This window comes from Lampris incognitus, chromosome 1 (genome assembly GCF_029633865.1).
Source record: "Lampris incognitus isolate fLamInc1 chromosome 1, fLamInc1.hap2, whole genome shotgun sequence".
In the NCBI taxonomy this organism is placed as follows: Eukaryota; Metazoa; Chordata; class Actinopteri; order Lampriformes; family Lampridae; genus Lampris; species Lampris incognitus.
The window spans coordinates 17,933,227-17,952,175 of record NC_079211.1 but is presented as its reverse complement, the minus strand read 5'-3'; positions in this window follow the sequence as shown (position 1 = coordinate 17,952,175).

Sequence of the window (18,949 nt, the reverse complement as noted above, 5' to 3'; positions counted from 1 at the left end):
AGTGTCCGTCACACTAAACACTATTTTGTCTCTTAACACAAGATCGTCAGAGTCTCTAAATTCACAGTTGCAAGCTCTTGCTTTCAGTTCAGTGAGAAACTTGTCAATTCCTGTTTGTACATTAAATGTGTGCGCCCAGAATTGATGATGCTCGAGAACAGTGTTTTTCCGTGGCTCACGGTACGTTCGGAAGGCGGCTAGCACTTCAGATAGCTTTTTGTTGTCGGCATCAGCATACTCAACTGAGAGCGTGTTATAGGTTTATAGTCCATCTTGTCTGACACAGTGCAAAAGGACAGCGATTTTGCTTGCTTCTGACTTGTCATTGAGCCCTGATGCCTCAAGGTAAAGTTTCAAATGTCGTTCCCATCCATCCATCCATTATACAAACTGCTTATCCTGCTCAGGGTTGAGGGGATACTGGAGCCTATCCCAACAGTCATTGGGTGACAGGCAGGGAGACACCCTGGACAGGCCACCAGTCCATCACAGGGCTGATTGTTCCCATTTACGCCAATTTTCAGCCAGATTTCCCAAGAATGGCGATGACTGCATGTTGTCTACTCACCTTTCTCCAATGTTACGTTAGTCACAGGTAGTATGTCACTCTCGCTGTTTACTATCCACTAAGACTGAAAAACACCCACGTCTGTCTCCATATAGTGTTGCTGGTGTGGTAAATGACGGAGACTGGCACCATATTTGCAAACATGACCTGCAACATTCAGTACACGGGGGGCCGTCTGAGCCAAGACAATGAACTTCAACCATGTCATGGATTTAGTTATCAAGGTTACCAATCTCATTGGAGCGGGGAGCAGGTCTCTCAATCATAGGAAGTTTGGAGCCTTTTTGGATGAAGTGAGTGCCGCTTATGGGGATTTACTGATGCACACTATGATCAGATGGATGAGGAGAGGTTTTTTTGTGCTGCGCACTGGAACCCTAGTGTTCTTGGAGGGCAGTGTTGGATGCGATACAAGTGCTTACTGCAGTAAACTCAGGGGTGCAGATTTTCTCTGCGATATGGCCTTCCTTGCTGTTTTTACCTCGGATGAAACTCTGTTGCAGCTCATGCAGATTGGATAGACAAACATTGACACTGACATTCAGTCTACTGTACGCCACCAGGAGAGGCCACAAGTATCTCATTAAGACAGAACTTTATACTGATCCACCTGTGGCCGAGTTTCAATGGCCTTCGGTGGCTCCATCGGTGTATGAATGGGTGTGTGAGTTGGTGAATGTGAGGCATACATTGCAAAAAAGCACCTGGAGTGGTTGGTAGACTAGAAAAGTGCCATATAAAATGCAGTCCATTTAACATGGACTTCCTCTTTCATCCCCAGTACGACAACTCCGGCCAATCATAAGAGGGCGACAACACAACTGAGCATGACTGGCAGCTGCTTGTGCTACAATCATGTAGCTGATTTTCTAAAACCCTGGTTTAAGGAAAATAAGATTTTAAGAAGAAGTAGGACTATTACACCAAATTGTCTTTCAAGATGGACATTATTGTACTGTGTACTGGTGACCAAGTCTGATCAAGCAGTTTCAAAGTGAGTTGCGTCACCTCCTGTCACTACACTCTCTGTTCATGTCTACCATAAGACGGAGACTTTTGGAGACCTGGACGCAATCTGCACAGATGGATCAAGGCATTTGATCGGTAAGTGGGATTTTGACTGCCAGATCATGCAGAAACGTTGCATAATGGTGTAAACCGTTATGCAATGAACCTCGTATCAATCATCCCGTTCTCTCCGTGTCATGTCAGTTTTATGTAGATAGGAGATAATTATAGGCTGCATTCTTTCATGCTGGGGAAGACTAGAGAGACCCAACAAGTGGCAGCATTCTCCCTATGTTGTAAAACAGCCTCGCTCACTTTCTTCCTCTTGCCATTGGCTGATAGTGTGTGTGTGTGTGTGTGTGTGTGTGTGTGTGTGTGTGTGTGTGTGTGTGTGTGTGTGTGTGTGTGTGTGTGTGTGTGTGTGTAAAAGTGCAGTGCTCTGAAGAGGTTATTTGTGGCAGACTACTGTGAGGCCTTTGTTTCCCTTGTCTCCGCGCCTCTGACAGAAGGAGCGGAGAGGAAAGAACTCAAAAGGACTGTGCTTTGATCATTGACTGGAACAGCTTCATACAGATAGAGGGAGGGGAAGCGGGGGTTGGGAGGAGGGATGAAAAATGAGGGAGAGAGGGAGGCAGAAGGCAGAGGTGGAACACACAGAGAGATAGGTGATGGAGCAGAAAGAGTGAAATGGGGAAGATGTTGAAATCCTTGACATGCAGTGGCAAAAAGTCACATCCTTTTTTTGTGCAGCCCTTAGCTTTGCTTTCCTGTTAATGAAAAGTATGCTACCCACATAATGTATTATTATCAATGGGCATCGACTTGATGAACCGCAGGGGATCGTGTATAAATTGTATGCAAACTAGAACATTCCCATGTAGAATAGTGTGAGTTATATTGAAAATGCTGCTCGTGAGCAGTAACATCTGGTACCGCCCGCTCTGTTTTCCCACTTCCTGAACACTCACACTCCCTCTTCACCAATACCAGCTTCCTCATGTACCTCTCAAAAATACACCTTTTCACCAGACTCATGAATGGTAAATTGTTTGAATAAATTGACCGTCGTGGCCAAACCAATGTAATTTTGCTCATAAGCCACTTCCACTGCTGCACAATGGACTGGCTAATTTGAGCATGGCTGGTGAATACAGATAGTAGAACGGTGCGTGTTATGAACAGAAAGTATTCTGTCATCAGCATTCTGTGAGCTGGGTTTTTTTTTTCCCATCCATGGATGTCTGAGAAATGTTTGTTTGTATTACTGGCTCCTCTGCTTGCAGTCAGCTCAGGGGTTATTCAAACACAGCCAGCCACTAATGAAATTGGTGTGAGGTGTCCTACCAGTCTGTTCGGATGCTTCTGCCTGCCTCTTGCTGGGAAAAAAAAATCCTTATGACAAGAGCAGAACACACAAACTTCAATATCCCTGCCTTATTTTAGCTCTTCTACAGCATGGAATGGCCCGCTTTTTCTCAGGGACTCCTCTGACCCCCCCGTCTCATGCTTTCTGTGTTAATTCAGCCATCATCTGGAGGCTTTTCTTTAACTTTTTCAGCTTTCTAAAGTGGACGGTTGCTGTACTGCCCTCGATATATTTGCTGAGTATAACTCGACAGTCAGCTAAATGCCTTCTTCCATCATCAAGACTCTGGAGACAGTTGTCAGTTTGTCCACATGTTAATTGACTAAGAAGGGGTCAATTAACACGTGGACAAACTGATTTTGGGTCAATTAACATGTGGACAAAATCTGAGAAAGAGCAAAGAACATAATCAAACTATGCTTGCTGTAAATATCGCAAATACATTTGTAAATATACTTCTACAATATGAACTGCCTGTTTTAACACCTACATATGAGCTTATATATTAAATTATTAAGGTGACATATAATCACCTTATTTTAACATAATTATTTTTCTATTCATTTTACTATGAACATCTGACTGTAGGAATACGCTTTACTATGAATTAAAGCAACTGAGAATAACTTGGTAGACTTCTCGTTTCACAAAACAATCTCTTAAATCAAAAAAATCAAATCATAGCCCAATATCACAAATTACAAATTTGCCTCAGTGGGCTTAACAGCAACACAACATCCTGTCCTTAGACTCTCTCATCTCTTCATCGAAAAAAATGTACTACATTTGTAAATAAGCATTAAACTTTATTGTACATACTGACAATGCTACCAAAGGCACAAGATTTGAGCAGATGTTGCTGAATTAAACAGGTGACCTGAAAAGAAAAGCCCTCCATGCTCTAGCACTTACTTCCTGACTCAAGGTTACCTGGGAAATCATGTCCTGCAATTAATTGCTGTTATATAAAGCAACTACAAGGAGGTGCTGAAACACATAAAAATTACCTACTCTTAAAGCTAGATTGTAGGACTTTTACATATAAATCAATGTCTTCGACGTTCAAGCACTTGCAAAATGAGTTCACACAATGCTGATCAAGCCTATCACCACTAGGTGTCACTGTATTTTGCAGTATACCGGCGTTTTAAATCTGGTGTCTGTGGCGACACTCCCACGCTGCGTTCTCACGCTGGTGCGCTGGAGGTGAGGCGTAGTGACGTATTTTACGTCAACCAGGGATGATCGCTTTGATGGTGCTGAACATCCCTGTGACGAATGCCTTCAGGGCATTCTGCCAGAAAACTTCTGGGCTTGGAAACTATGGCGGGGAAACCTAAGAAGCGTCCAAGAAACATTTCTGATAACCCCAGGGAAAAAAAGAAACTTGGCGTTTGGAGGAAGGATTAAAGTTAAGAAAAAAAAATTGATCGACGGCGAGGACAAACAGGGATAACCATTGATGTAGCTTTTCCTCATTGGAGAGAGCTGAAAGAAGAGAGGTAATAACTTTCACTGCCAGAGGGGGAGACAACACATCCGCACTGTAGGGTTAACATTAAAGCTGAGGTAGGCAGTTTATTATTATTATTATTATTATTATTATTGAACTCGTTGGGCAAAAGTTCCATACTAAATGTTCAGCATATTGTAATTCAAGTGGTCTGAGAGAAAACTAGATTCTGCACGTCCTCTTGGCTCCGTATTCATCCATCCATCCATTATCCGAACTGCTTATCCTGCTCTCAGGGTCGTGGGGATGTTGGAGCCTATCCCAGCAGTCATTGGGCAGCAGCCGAGGAGACACCCTGGACAGGCCGCCAGGCCATCACAGGGCCGGCCCACACACACACACACACACACACACACACACACACACACACACACACACACACACACACACACACACACCTAGGGACAATTTAGTAATGCTAATTCACCTGACCTACATGTCTTTGGACTGTGGGAGGAAACCGGAGCACCCGGCGGAAACCCACGCAGACATGGGAAGAACATGCAAACTCCACACAGAGGACGACCCAGGAGGACCCCCAAGGTTGGACTACGCCGGGGCTCGAACTCAGGACCTTCTTGCTGTGAGGCGACCGTGCTTAACACCGCGCCGCCCATTTCTTTGACAATATGATCATATATTTTGACTATTTTTTTTTTTTAATATATGATCATATTGTCAAAGAAACAAAAAAAAAGATGAACATAAATCATAAATCTCAACATAAAAGTTATAAATGAGGGTCCAAGTGAACATTTTTGAGATTAAGGTCAGCTGACTTTCAGGTTTTTGTGTTTTGTTTTTTTTCTGTTTTCTCTGTATTCAGGTTTAAGACAATCTAGCCTGGGACAGAAGATTTTAGCCAATCACAGGTCCTTTCAGAGAGAAGACGCTGCTATTGGCTGTTTGTACAAATGCAGATACGCGTGTAGGAGATCAGTTCATGTCAGCTCTGCTCCATCGGTCGCTTGTGGTTGTAACCCATCCATCCATCCATCCATCCATTATCTGAACCGCTTATCCTGCTCTCAGGGTCGGGGGGATGCTGGAGCCTATCCCAGCAGTCATTGGCCAGCAGGCGGGGAGACACCCCGGACAGGCTGCCAGGCCATCACACAGAGCACGCACACACACACACACACACACACACACACACACACACACACACACACACACACACACACACACACACACACACACACACACACACACAAACACAGGGGCAATTTAGTACGGCCGATTCACCTGACCTACATGTCTTTGGACTGTGGGAGGAAACTGGAGCACCCGGAGGAAACCCATGCAGACACGGGGAGAACATGCAAACACCACACAGAAGCTGACCCGGTACGACCCCCACGGTTGGACTACCCCGGGGCTCAAACCCAGAACCTTTTTGCTGTAAGGCCGTGATAACCACTGCGCCATTTTTAGGGTAAGGGTTGTAACCCTTACCCTAAAAATCAACAAGACCAACTCGAAAGGGCCGCTTCACATTAATGATATTAGTGGAACTAAGAGATTTGCTGAAAAACAATGTTTTACATGGACAAATGGTCAACTACGATACAGGTTTCACGAGTACCGCTTCGACATTTCCTGGTTGTACACTAGTGTAAGGGGATAGAGACCGATGCAGCGGTCATTTGGGGGGGTGGGAGTAGCCGAGTGATACGAGGCAGCAGAAAGAGAGATGGAGGGTTCTGCACTGGAACGTTCATGTTACCTATTGCAGCTTTAATACAACCATAACAGAACAGTTGCAGTACACAAAATGCAAAGTAGATTGGAAAAAACACATACAGTGTCATTTTGTAGTGTTATGAAATGATGTTTGCATTACGTGTGTGTGTGTGTGTGTGTGTGTGTGTGTGTGTGTGTAGGTGTTTAAGTGCGTTGGAGGGTTTCCTTCCACATGCACATGGGTTAGCTTATTAGGAGTTATACAAGACTGCACAAATAATAGATACTTCCCAAAAAGAACAAGATATCATTTCAACTTCTCAGACAACGTTCTCTCTCCCTCTCCCTCCCTCCCTCCCTCTCTCTCTTTCTCTCCCTTCCTCTCTCTCTCTGTCTCTCTCGCGCTCTACCTTAAAGGCAAGATGCTTATCACCAAAATGTATGCCAGGCGCTGTAAGGTGTTTAGAAGACTGGAATGTACAAATAGAGAAGCTGAATTGAGTTACAAAGTCCTCAACATAAGTGCGTATGATTTGCGTGCGTGTGTGTGTGTGTGCGTGCGTGTGTGTGTGTGTGTGTGTGTGCGTGTGTGTGTGTGTGTGTGTGTGTGTGTGTGTGTGTGTTTGTTTGTGTATATGAAGTATGGGGACGGGGAGGAACAGAGTAAGACAGACAAGTTTGATGTTGTAAGAAGTGTGAGCCATTTGATTGTCAGTGAAACCAATCCTTCCCCCTTCCTTTGAGAGTGAGTGGGATTGTTTTTGTGTTTAAAGTTAGTTTGCTGAACTACATAGCTGGTTCAGGAGTGTCGGCACTGGACTTTGATTCATTACTGAAGGTTTAAGCACCCAGGTTTAGTGTACCCAAGGAGGAGAGAGTGGTGATTGGAGAGGACTTCAATGGGCACGTTGGTGAAGGGAACAGAGGTGATGAGGAGGGGATGGGCAGGTATAGTGTCAAGGAGAGGAATGTGGAAGGACAGATGATGGTGGATTTTGCAAAAAGAAGGGACACTGCTGTGGTGAATACATATTTCAGGAAGAGGGAGGAACACAGGGTGACACACAGGTGTCCTATATCTGATGTAGGAGGTGTGATCTGAAAGGGATTGGAGACCGCAAGGTGGTGACAGGGGAGAACGTAGCTCGGCAGCATCGAATGGTGGTCTGTAGGATGACTTTGGAGACCAAGAAGTGGAAGAGAGTGAAGACAGAGCCAAGGATCAAATTGTGGAAGTTGAAGAAGGAAAAATTGTTGTGTGGAGTTCAGGGAGGAGTTAAGACAGATACTGGGTGGTAGTGAAGAGTTGCCAGATGGCTGGGCAACCACTGCAGAAATAGTGAGGGAGACAGCTAGGAAGGTACTTGGTGTGTCATCAGGACAGAGGAAGACAAAGAGACTTGGTGGTGGAATGAGGAAGTAAAGCAAAGTATACAGAGGAAGAGGTTTGTAAAGAAGAAGTGGGATAGTCATAGAGATGAATAAAGTAGACAGGAGTACAAGGAGATGTGGCATAAAGCGAAGAGAGAGGTGGTGAAGGCAAAGGAACACTAAGGATGGAGAAAAGGACTTGTACTGATTGGCTAGACAGAGGGACCAAGCTGGGAAGGATGTGCAACAGGTTAAGGCGATCAAGGACCGTGAGAGAGGGAGAAGATTGGATGACGTGGGGATAGTGAATCTGGAAGTGCAGTGGATTAGCAAGGAGGAAGTGAGGGCCGCTATGAAGATGATGAAGAGTGGAAAGGTGGTCGGTCCAGATGACATACCTGTGGAGTCATGGAGGTGTTTAGGAGAGATGGCAGTGGAGATTTTAACCCTATTGTTTAACACAATCTTGGAAAGTGAGAGGATGCCTGAGGAGTGGAAAAGAAGTACACTGGTCCCGATTTTCAAGAATAAGAGCGATGTGCAGAGCTGTAGCAACTACAGAGGTATAAAGTTGATCAGCTACAGCATGAAGATGTGGGAAAGAGCAGTAGAAGCTAGGTTAAGAGGAGAGGGGTTGATTAGTGAGCAGCAGTATGGTTTCATGCCACGAAAGAGCACCACAGATGTGATGTTTGCTTTGAGAATGTTGATTGAGAAGTATAGAGAAGGCCAGAAAGAGTTACATTGTGTCTTTGTGGATTTAGAGAAAGCATATGACAGGGTGTCGAGAGAGGAGGCGTGGAAGTCGGGAGTATGAAGTATGAGGAAGTCGGGAGTTGCAGAGAAGTATGTAAGAGTGGTGCAGGATATGTGTGAGGGAAGTGTGACAGTGGTGAGTGTGTGGTTGGAATGACAGATGGGTTCAAGGTGGAGGTGGGATTACATCAAGGATCGGCTCTGAGCCCTTTCTTGTTTGCGATGGCGATGGACAGGTTGACGGACAAGATCAGGCAGGAGTCTCCATGGACTATGATGTTTGCAGATGACATTGTGATCTGTAGCAAGAGTAGGGTGCAGGTTGAGGAGAGTCTGGAGAGGTGGAGGTATGCACTGGAGAGAAGAGGAATGAAAGTCAATAGGAGCAAGACGGAATACATATGTGTGAATGAGAGGGAGGACAGTGGAATGGTGAGGATGCAAGGAGTAGAGGTGATGAAGGCGTATGAGTTTAAATACTTGGGATCAACTGTTCAACGTGATGGGGAGTGTGGAAGAGAGGTGAAGAAGACAGTGCAGGCAGGGTGGAGTGGGTGGAGAAGGGTGTCAGGAGGGAATTGCGACACAAGGGTACCAACAAAAGTGAAAGGGAAGGTTTACTAGATCGTTGCGCGACCACCTATGTTGTATGGTTTGGAGATGGTGGCACTGACGAAAAGACAGGAGACAGAGTTGAAGATGTTAAGATTTTCATTGGGAGTGACGAAGAAGGACAGGATTAGGGAAGAGTAGATAAGAGAGACCCCTCAGGTTGGATGGTTTGGAGACAAAGCAAGAGATGCAAGATTGAGATGGCTTGGACATGTGTGGAGGAGAGCTGCTGGGTATACTGGGAGAAGGATGCTGAATATGGAGCTGCCAGGGAAGAGGAAAAGAGGAAGGCCAAAGAGGAGGTTTATGGATGTGGTGAGGGAAGACATGCAGGTGGCTGGTGTGACAGAGGAAGATGCAGAGGACAAGAATAGATGAAAACGGATGATCCGCTGTGGCAAACCTTAACAGGAGCAGCCAAAAGTAGCAGTAGTAGTAATAGACTGGTTTAGACACAACTCAAGAACCAAGATTCAAGATTCTGTATTTGTTACATCTCATTATACAAGTGCAAGACAGTAAAATTGTTGTTTTTGGCTCCTCAACACTGCAGCAACAATAGTAATAAATAACAACAAAACACAGCAAAAAAAGCAGTAATAACAATAAATAGTGTGCGGTGTATGTAGGGTGCTCTGTGTGTGTGTGTGTGTGTGTGTGTGTGTATGTGTAGGCCCAGCCTTAATAAAAATGCATATGTATATGTAGTTGTTTGTATATTTGTGTGTGTGTGTATGCCAACCTACGTCTGTGTGAGTGTGTTTGTGTGTAAACTGATGACCCGCTGAAGACCACAGGTCAGTACCAGACAGTCCGGCACCAGCCTTAGTGTCTTTACAGTTCGTTGTTCAAAAGCCTGGATGCTTGGTGGAAAAAGCTGTTGCATATAGTCTCTTAATCCTGTCCACCATCGGTTTGTGTGTGGTCTGAACAGAAGAGTCATTATCTTTACTAATAGAGTTAAGAAGGGATGCACAAGGATTATTATCCAAATAGGTATTCTGCATGAAACACATGAAGTACCTCTCACTAGCAGTGAGGCAAACTCCACACAACAGGGATCCATCCCTCATTAAAATACCGGGTGTGCAACATGAAGGCTAACAACTTCCAAATAGTGTAGTTATTAAACTTAACAAGGCTCTCTAAACATAGCTGTGACATAGCACACCAAGCAAACACCAAGCAACAGACGGGCAAGTCCAACTTGATATAACTACCTCCTTAACATCTATATATAATTTCTATATCATTATGTATATAATCTATATAATTTCTATATCATTATGTATATAATCTATATAATTTCTATATCATTATGTATATAATCTATATAATTTCTATATCATTGTGTATATAATCTATATAATTTCTATATCATTATGTATATAATCTATATAATTTCTATATCATTATGTATACATCTATATAATTTCTATAACTGTTAACTGACACATTCTACGTACATTTGGTCACCTACGCAGTACGCACACAATAGGTAGGGTTCACTCATCCATCTGACCATCTGAAGAGACTGTCTGCTGCGTGGGATCGGGGATGTCCGGAGCATGCCTGGCCTGGGGTTGCTATGGCGATTAATTGGCTCGTTAATGGGCGCACTGCCAGAGCCTTTTCTACAGTTGAAGCACAATTTGTATTTGAAAGGGTTTTGTCTGCCTGCTGACTGTTGTGAATGCACCCCGGGGTGTGTGTGTGTGTGCGCTCGCTGTTGGTTGTACAATGTACACAACAAAGTAGTATCACATCCAATCACAGGCAAAAAAAATACGACTCTGGTATTGAAAGGAAACAAAAGACAAGATGGCAGCTGATTACTTTCATTTTCAGCTGAAAAGTCTTTTTCAGCAGCAATGTCAAAGTCACTTTGACCTTATCTGGGAGACTTTTGAAAAAATAACACACACACACACACACACGCGTTTTTTTTTTCTCCGTTGTGTTACTGTAAAGCCCCTTGAGGCAAATTTGCAATTTGTGATATTGGGCTATACAAATAAGATAGACTTGACTTTACTCTATATTTTTTTACTTTTGCTTTTTTACACTCTATGCTTTTTCTGTTTTTTTTTTTTTACTTTTTATACAGGGAGAGACGGAAATGGCCGATCCGCTGTGGCCACCCCTAACGGGAGCAGCCGAAAGTAGTAGTAGTAGATACTTTGTACTTATATACTACGCTATATATACTATACCTCATTGGCTGTATTCATTCCCAAACCTTCACCTACTCCTACTTCTAACCCTAAACCCAAATCCTAACTCTAAAATAGACCCTTTTCCCTCATGAGGACCCATAAAATGTCCCCACAAGGTAGGTGGTTTCTGGGACAGAAGCACACACACACACACACACCTTTAAATCTAACAAATGCACAACTGACATATCTAAAATTAAGGTCTGGCAGAATCTCTGTTCCTTCTTCCTGAGGCTAAGGACCAGACATATCAAAATCTGCGGCGTTGCTTGTCGGCTACGGCTAGATTTCTTTTGCCCACGAGGGACACGCAGGTGTCACGTCTGTGGTCCAGTGGCTCTGTGGCTGTGGGTTCTGCAGAGATAAGGACTTGTTGCAATCAGCTAGCTCTCTGTTGGAAAAGGTGTCACCTGTCTTTGGCCCATGCTGTTAGATAAGGTACGACATGCTTTTGCTCTGCTGGCCTCTCTGGCTCGTAGCCGCCAGAACAGCGGAGATTTCCTGTGTCAAATAAGGCGTATGAGAGCTACACGAAAGGCCCATTGAGAGAAACAATACAGCATCCTCCAAGGTTACGTGTCAGACTTGCACATGTTGAGGGTGTGCGTTTGCTCAGTGTGCCCCATTGAAATGCATAGCTTGGGACATGTATTTATTTATTTTATTTGATTTTATTTTTTTGTCATTTTGTTGTAGTACGTGGCATGCAATTACACCTTTCTTATAAACGGCTCATATGTGTTCTTTTTTTGGTTCTTATTAGGAACAGTGCTCCAGATTCAAAATGTTTTATTAATCCTTTGGAAATTAAATTTCGGGAGCCATTGGCATTAAAGGAAGCGAGAAATATAGGAGCAAGTCTTAAGCCATTTGTTATGCATTTTTCCCCGCAGTGTAATTCTGCGCGAACACGAGTAATCAGTTTACTGATATTTCATCAGCGGTAATCAAATCTCGAGTCTTTACTCTTAAGTGACTCGTCCCCCACACACAAGCGGCGGTAGTTAGAAGGGGGGAGAGGCCTACACGTTGAGATTAATGACGAGCGTTCTTCTCCTTTCTCTGTTTTCCCCCAAAAATACTAGCACTTGAATATGATTAAATCGTGACTATTATCATGACATATGATACCACCCGAGACGTTAAGTCAGCTGAGGTTGTGTATTCGGAAACCAATTGCCTGAACCATCTGAGATATGAAACCCAGTTATGTGGAACTCGGTAATTACAAGTAATTGTGCAACATTTTTTGCCCAACAGCAATAAGTATGGTAAATCCAACTTTATTAGTACATTGCTGGCAAAGGGGAGCTGCTTTCTTCTGCAGCAATGAAAACACACTGAGTGGGCGCCCGGGTGGCGTGGCGGTCTATTCCGTTGCCTACCAACATGGGGTTCAAATCCCCATGTTACCTCCAGCTTGGTCGGGCGTCCCTACAGACACAATTGGCCACGTCTGCGGGTAGGAAGCTGGATGTGGGTGTGTGTCCCAGTCGCTGCACTAGTGCCTCCTCTGGTCAGTCGGGGCGCCTGTTCGGGGGGGGGGGGACTGGGGGGAATAGCGTGATCCTCCCACATGCTACATCCCCCTGGTGAAACTCCTCACTGTCAGATGAAAAGAAGCAGCTGGCGACTCCACATGTATCGGAGGAGGCATGTGGTAGTCTGCAGCCCTCCCCGGATCAGCAGATGGGGTGGAGCACAGAGCGGGACGGCTCAGTAGAGTGGGGGTAATTGGCCAAGTACAATTGGGGAGAAAAAGGGGGGGAAATCCCTCCCCCTTTTGTTAGACCTATTTTAGACAAACAAAATTAACATTACTCCAGTTAACACACCAGCAAATACAACTGCTTTTAAAAGGACCTCACTAAATGTAACCGGGTCTGGGAATGCCAAACTATTATGTTTGCATGTCAAAGGAAACCGTCCTTCCCGTTACCCAGCATCCCTTGATGCAACCCTACTACACAGCTGTGCACAACAGAAGAAATAAGAAAGCCACTTTATTTTGTCATTGTACGGGTTACAATGAAACTTGTTTTCTCCATTTAACCCATCCTATTGTATAGTGGCAGTGGGCAGCTGCAGCACCCGGGGACCAGCTCCAGTTCTTCTTTCCATTGCCTTGCTCAGGGGCACAGACAGGAGTATTAACCCTAACATGCATGTCTTTTTGATGGTGGGAGGAAACTGGAGCAGCTGGAGAAAACCCACACAGACATGGGGAGATCATGCAAACTCCACACAGAAAGGACCTGGGACGGCCTGGGGTTCGAATCACTGAATCTTACATTAGTTAAATGTAAGTTAATGATTACATTAGCAGAGCCACTGAGCCAGCAAATAGATTTATAAGTAAATGTATAAGGATAATTTCATATTGATTATTTATTTAAGGAGATTTGCAACATCACAAAAAAATCTGAGTAGCGTTAACTTTAATCCATTCAACGAGTTGAGTAGAGCATTGAGCTATTACATGTTGCAAACACATACGGTACTTACTTATTTATCCACAACCCTATCTATACCACTACAGATAAGCCAATTAGGCTATTGTACTAAACTCATCATATTTCAGTCCATTTCCATTCAGTGCTCATTAGTTTAATGCAGACTCTTGGTTCCTGTTATCAAGCAGGTCCATCAAGTCTATCAAGCAATCCCACTTCTCCCCGTACACACTTATTTTTCATCACATTATCATTTCATCAGGCACCTCTTACTGAAAAAACGCTTGGCAAATCAGGAGCGTTTAACAGACCAGCGATTCTTTCTACGTATTTTCTATTACCTACTCCATTACTTTCAGCATGCATTGCATACTGCCATCTGCACGCTGCCATTGTCTTTATTTATAAAACCACCAGGGTCCACTCCCAATTCCTGCTATCACATATACACCTTTCTGTTCCAACCACAGATTGTTCACCTGAGGTTGGAATAGAAGAGGTACACGACATTAACTTTATCTGGTGTATACCTGGTGATAGTCTTTACTTTTCTACGCTGTAGGTTTGCAGTGTAACCCCCCCACCCCCCACCCCCGGTGACCTTTGTGATTAAAGTGAAAACGCACTGGCCTGTGCATTGCAATAGAATTGTGGTAATGAGTGATGGGATTAAAGACAAACAAATGTTTGCCTTTAATTCCATCACGTCATTTAATGTCATCGCTGAGAAGCCCGTTTTGTTGCTTTGTGTTTGACAACCACCTCCGACAAAAAGCAAACAATTTGAGTCGGGGATGTTTGGGAACGTCGGTGACGAATTAACATCAGATGTGAAAGTCAAGCGAGAAGCTGGGGGGGGGGTAATGGCCCACGATCACTTGTTTTGACTGTCTGACAGGTGCAAACCAGCTGGTGCTATGCGAAATTCTGCTCACGTCCCGTCACTCCCACAGTGGTATCTCAACACACAGGAGGCGCAGAGGAAATGACAGCCACAGCTGAACACAACAAACGCTCCATCCTCTTTAGGGTAAACACAAAAGAGGAACATCCTTGGTATAGCAGGGTGAAACAAGCGCCCGAGCGATAAAGGTACAGCCTATATGGTCAGGGGGCGAAACGTATAGAGTGAATGCTGTCTTTCATCTCTACATCGGTAAAAGTGCCAGTGGACAATTTGCCATGTGGGAATAATGAAGCAGTATTTTGCCCTCCAGTGTCTTGATGCATGCTCAATAATCCAGGTAAGGAAATCCCAGAAAGGTGAATCAGTTCGTCTGGATATAACGTTTATTGACGGATACGTTTCACCGCTCATCTAAGTGACCTCGTCAGTCTCAGCTGACTGCAGGCATCCCCACCATTATAAACAATACAGCTGCATAACAACTGAAAACAATGATGGGTTTCATATGCGAATAGCTGTAACCATCAACTAGAGTTTCAATGGCCATGTGTACTATTCACAGAGGATTGGCGATCGGTTGCAATCACAGCATTGTAAGATGGTGACAGATGTACTCTTACGGCCTCCCCTTCGTTCCCTCTTCACATAAACGGCCTCTTTGACTCCCCGTTCAAACCAGCATTTCTCCCTATCAAGGATGTGCACATCCTCATCCCTGACAGTGGCCGCAGGCCTGTAGGTGGGTGTAGACTGCCGAGTCCTGGCCTGGCATGTTAGCTCTCTCGTGTTGTGCCATCCTCTTGGCCAGCATCTCTTTAGTTTCCCTCGTGTACAAGTCACGGCAATCCTCCCGGCACTTAACAGCATACGTCATATTATACTGCTCAAAAAAATAAAGGGAACACCTAAAAACACAATATAGACCTCGATGAATGAAATATTTCAGCTGAAAATCTTTATTTATTAGACAGAGGAATGTGTTTAGAGCAAAATAACCTAAGAATGATCAATGGAAATCAAAATCATTAGCCCATTAATGTCTGGATTCAGAATCATACTCAAAATCAAAGTGGAAAATGAGAACATAGGCTGATCCAACTTCTGTGGAAATTCCTCAAGACGATTCAAAATGAGGCTCAGTAGTGTGTGTGGCCTCCACGTGCCTGTATGCACTCCCTACAACGTCTGGGCATGCTCCTGATGAGACGACGGATGGTCTCCTGAGGGATCTCCTCCCAGACCTGGATCAGGGCATCGGTCAACTCCTGGACAGTCTGTGGTGCGACATCGCGTTGGCGGATGGTACGAGACATGATGTCCCAGAGGTGCTCGATTGGATTCAGGTCTGGGGAACGTGCAGGCCGGTCCATAGCATCAATGCCCTCGACATACAGGAACTGCTGACACACTCTGGCCACATGAGGACGAGCATTGTCATGCATGAGCAGGAACCCAGGGCCCACTGCACCAGCATATGGTCTGACAATGGGTCTGAGGATCTCATCCCGGTACCTAATGGCAGTCATGGTACCTCTGGCTAGCACGTAGAGGTCTGTGCGGCCCTCCAAGGATATGCCTCCCCAGACCATCACTGACCCACCGCCAAACCAGTCATGCTGGAGGATGTTGCAGGCAGCAGAACGTTCTCCACAGCGTCTCCAGACTCTCTCACGTCTGTCACATGTGTTCAGTGTGAACCTGCTCTCATCTGTGAAGAGCACAGGGCGCCAATGGCGAATCTGCCAACCAAGATGTTCTCTGGCAAAGGTCAATCGGGCTGCACGGTGTTGGGCTGTGAGCACAGGCCCCAATTGTGGACGTCGGGCCCTCATACCATCCTCATGCATTCTGTTTCTCACTGTTTGAGCAGAAACCTGCACATTAGTGGCCTGTTGAAGGTCATTTTGTAGGGCTCCGGCAGTGCTCCTCCTGTTCCTCCTTGCACAAAGGACCAGATAGCGGTCCTGCTGCGGGGTCGTTGTCCTCCTGCGGCCCCCTCCACGTCTCCTGGTGTACTGGCCTGTCTCCTGGTACCTCCTCCATGCTCTGGACACTGTGCTGGGAGACACATCAAATCTTCTTGCCACAGCACGCATTGATGTGCCATCCTGGATGAGCTGCACTACCTGAGCAACTTCTGTAGGTTGCAGATACCGCCTCATGCCACCTCTAGTGGTGAGGGCACTAGCAAAATGAAAAACTAACCAAAGATCGGCCAGAAAAGATGAGGACAGGCAAATGGTCTGTGGCCACCACCTGCAAATCCATTCCTTTTATAGGGGTTGTCTTGCAAATTGTCTAATTTCCACCAGGTGGAAATTAGACAATTTACCAAAAGGTGAAATTGATTCACAAATCAGTCTTGCTTCCTAACTGGACAGGTTGATATCTCAAAAGTGTGATTGACTTGGAGCTACATTGCATTGCTTATGTGTTCCCTTTATTTTTTGAGCAGTGTATATTACTTACCCTCCAATCTTGTTACAGCCCCGTCGGACTGCACCTGCACATAGCAGAGAAAGTTACTTTCACACTCTTATTCCTTTACAATTCACAGACTATCTGCTAAGAATAGTAACCTGAAGTCATGTTATCCCTCAGTCTCAGTAAGACGATTAGATCGTTCTCAATTGTTGTCATCTATTTTACCCTAAAAATCTTGAGAATGTCAAGCTCGATAATAAAAAAAAATCAATTGCAGGATATTATTGAATCATTTTAATACACATGTAGTTCAGCGTGCATTAAACTGGCACCCTGTCCGGGGGTTGATCCTGCCTTGTGCCCAGTGCATGCTGGGATAGGCTCCAACAACTTCCCATGACCCCAACCAGAATAAGGAGGGTATACAAAATGGATGGATGGATGGATACACATGCATTGTCTTGTGTTTCATTTCATTGAATTAACACACTATATTTCACACACACACCCCCCTTTTTTTTTCTATCCAATTGTATCCGGCCAATTATCCCACTCATTCAAGCTGTCCCAATCTCCGCTCCACCCCCTCTGCCAATCCAGCGAAGGCTGCAGACTACCACATGCCTCCTCCGATACATGTGGAGTCGCCAGCCGCTTCTTTTCACCTGACAGTGAGGAGTTTCCCCAGGGGAACGTAGTGCGTGGGAGGATCACGCTATTCCCCCCAGTTCCTCCTCCCCCCTGAACAGGCGCCCCGACTGACCAGAGGAGGCACTAGTGCAGTGACCAGGACACATACCCAGATCCGGCTTCCCACCCACAGACACGGCCAGTTGTGTCTGTAGGGACGCCTGACCAAGTCGGAGATAACACGGGGATTCGAACCGGTGAGCCCCGTGTTGGTAAGCAATGGAATAGACCAATCCGGACGCCCAATTTCACACATTTTTACACGCTTTTCTCAAATCCCATTTTAAATTAAGATGTTGAATCGATGTGGTAACCCATCTGTAATTTGGTGCCCAGTTGAGTGGACTTGAGGGTGCAACCAACAACTAGTCCTCCCTCTCTAAAAATGTCCCTGAGGGGCCGCACCACTCATTGGAAGGGCCCAAATGTGTTGAAACGCAGTTTTTCACCGAGCTACAGGGTACCAACGCAGCATGTCAACGACCACCATCGATTCACAATCATGAACATTAGTGTCTCATGAGAGGGGGATCCCATTGACAAAATGACAGTTAAAGGACAAAATCGAGACCAGTGATCAATACCACAGAGGGTGATTTGCACTTTCGTATGTTAAGTAGTTTCACGTCTATTTGATGAAGTAAACTGCAACGGGGTCGTGCCTCATGCTTAATGGCCCTCGAGACCACACGCCGAGCTTGACGGGAACTTCTGTCTTCTAGATTTATATAGCCTCTTTTGACTTGTCACTATAATGTATGCCTGCCTCGCGGTGATTCCTTGTTTTATATTGGCTTGATATTGACACGTCCCTTCAGTCGAAAAGGCAGGAAAAAAAAGGAACTTATAGCTTTAACCTATGCAGTTAAAGCCATGAACGTTTTTCCAAACCAAAATAAAATCCCAAAGAGAAACTCCCCCCCTTTTTTTATGACACCAAATTGCTTTCCTTTTTTCCCTACCTGACCTCATTAATTTCAGATGGGACCAATTACTTGTTCACACCTAAGAAGAGACAGAGTCGCCTCTGAGAAAGAGAGAGGAGCGACATGAAGAGAGGAGCGGGTCGGGTGGGGATCGGAGGAGGAGTGGGACGAGGGGAAAAGAGGAAAGAAAGACAGAAGGAAAGAAAAAGAAACAGATGGATGCAAATTGAGACAGAACCAGTGACAGTAGACTAGAGGGTAGATTAAAAATGAGGCGGACTATTTCACTGCTGCCGCCACCAACAAATCCTCTAATAATAACTGCGCCCAATTTCATCAGAGTGCTGCGAAAATAAAGAAATAAAGGGGGGGGGGTTTAGGCAGCAAAGCGTGAAAAATCCCTCTGTGGTTGAGAGCTGGATGCCAGTGGTTTCCCTCCTGGTATTATTGCAGATC